General features: G+C 36.5%; 1 long non-coding RNA gene across 1 annotated transcript; it reads right to left on the reverse strand.

Moving 5' to 3' along the window:
- Positions 1-265: 265 nt before the first annotated feature.
- On the reverse strand, positions 266-1,394 carry LOC124200739. The gene is made up of 5 exons (XR_006877359.1): positions 1,292-1,394; positions 1,012-1,110; positions 814-945; positions 623-757; positions 266-548 (listed from the first exon to the last, which is right to left on the reverse strand). It is a non-coding gene; the product is annotated as an uncharacterized LOC124200739 (long non-coding RNA).
- Positions 1,395-2,124: the final 730 nt, after the last annotated feature.

Here is a 2,124-nt window from a genome sequence, read left to right on the forward strand (position 1 = left end):
TGAACAGTGGCATTCCGTTAACAATATCTGGGGAAATCTAAGTCGACGCCCGAATTATTAGCGCATCTTGAGTAACTCTATGGCTAAACGACTTGCTATGGTCATCAAAGTTGACGGAGACTGGACGAAGTATTAATTTTTATGTCTTTTCAGAATTACAATACAAAGATTCTAAAGTCAGTTGGTTAATACTTGTGCTTTGATTATACCTTTTCATGTCACAAAATTCGTTAATATTCAAACAATTCGCTGCTAAATGGTAACATATCTTTTTTTAGTTATTTTATTTAATCTCAGTGGCCTAAATAAAATACAAAAGCATTGACCACTCTCAGTATGTATGAGGGCTGGCGGAAGTTTGGTTGACTGTTGACATAAAGTATGGTAATTTTGGCTTTAAATTGGTGATGACGTCGAGCAAATTATTTTTTCTGGGGAAATCGGCTTGATGTAAAATCACTGACGAGAAGTCGTGTTTGCAATCTGCATTGCATTTGTTCGGTGCTTGATCTGTCAATTACGTTTGCGAAGGCAATCCTCACTCATCACTGCGAAATTAGAATAAAATATTCTGAATCAGTCATGGTGCACATTGAATAATAACATATATACTTATTATTACCTTCTGTAATTGTCAAGAAATGTCTGGTTACTGTTAGACAAAGAAATTATTTTTCTATGATGGCTACTTCACAGAGGATTACCCTTTGATGCACTAATTTTTGCAGTTCCCTGGATATTTAACCATCAAATAAGCCTGCGTTTCAATAGATTTGTTAAATAGAACATTCGGACAAAAAAACCATCACTTACCAAATAGCTTTCAACAACAATCTTTCCATTGCCCATGGATCAGGTTTCAATGAAAGCTTCATTGGGATGAACACTTCACAGCAGAGGATTACTATTCGATTTAAATTTCTTCACTGTATTGCATTTGTAAGCCTGTGTGAGACATGTGAAGTAAAATGTTTAGGCGCATTACATGTAAGTTCAATACTATATACTTACCCATGAGCTCTCGAGAACCAACTTCCATAGTCCATGGAAAGATAGTTTCACATGGAGTGAAGCAATTCAAAGTTTCTTGTTTCCAAGCCATGAAATAACCTAAACAATAAAAAGAATTGCTTCAAGTACACATATAGCACATTTGAGCACTTATCTAATGGACTCAAAAAGCTAGGAAAACGTTCATGATATGTTCTGATCCATTAATTCTGGAATAAATATCCAATAACAAGAATACACTTACTCATGTCTTAAGGAAATAAACATAACTTGTGTGTACCTCCGTAATATTACCCATTTTTACTGGGATACTTCCTTTTCACATCACATCAGACAGCACATCACATCTGACAGCATTTGAAAACAACAAAACCACTTCTGCTACAAACGAAATGCGTAATTCGGTCATGGATATGTCAAACTTATACGCCATCTAGCGGCCTTTTTCAGGCTAGTTTTTGCGACTCGACGGCCGACTTTTGTGTCTTGCAGTCGACATAGCCCTTGTCAGCTTTTCCTGGAAGATACTGTACCAGCATGCAACATTTACTATCTATCCATTACTATGATCGAAAAGGAAAGAAGATTTCCGCACAAGCTAATTGAAACTCTTCACTGGTGAGTAGTTTTTTAAGTAAAAACAGTACTACCTAGTCAAGAAAAAATTACACGGTAGATTCAACCCGAACAGAAAATTTGCACGTAGCGCCACCTGAAGATACCTTTTTTCATTACCTCGGAGAAAAAACGGACAAGAGCGGAACCAAAGGATCCGTCTTCGTCGGCTTCTCATGTTTGACCAACAGGAATTACGACTTGGATAATAGTCCAAGAACCTGGAGGTCGAAGGACTCAAACAGGCACAATGGGCTGAAACAAGTGAACCAGGACTAAAACTTCTTGAAGTCATCCTAATGACATCATTCTGTCTTCTAAAACAACCTGATCTCTTTCTGATGTCATCTTTCTGAAGACTTTTAAAGTAATCTTCGTGACAAAACTTTGACCTTTTCATGACACTCATATTCATCTTTGAGATTCTTTTGATTAAGGTTTTAGGTTGCTTGTAGATTTTGATGTATCCGTAAAAGAATGCTGAAATACTAAAACAAA

The sequence above is a fragment of the Daphnia pulex genome, chromosome 8, assembly GCF_021134715.1.
Source record: "Daphnia pulex isolate KAP4 chromosome 8, ASM2113471v1".
Classification (NCBI taxonomy): Eukaryota; Metazoa; Arthropoda; class Branchiopoda; order Diplostraca; family Daphniidae; genus Daphnia; species Daphnia pulex.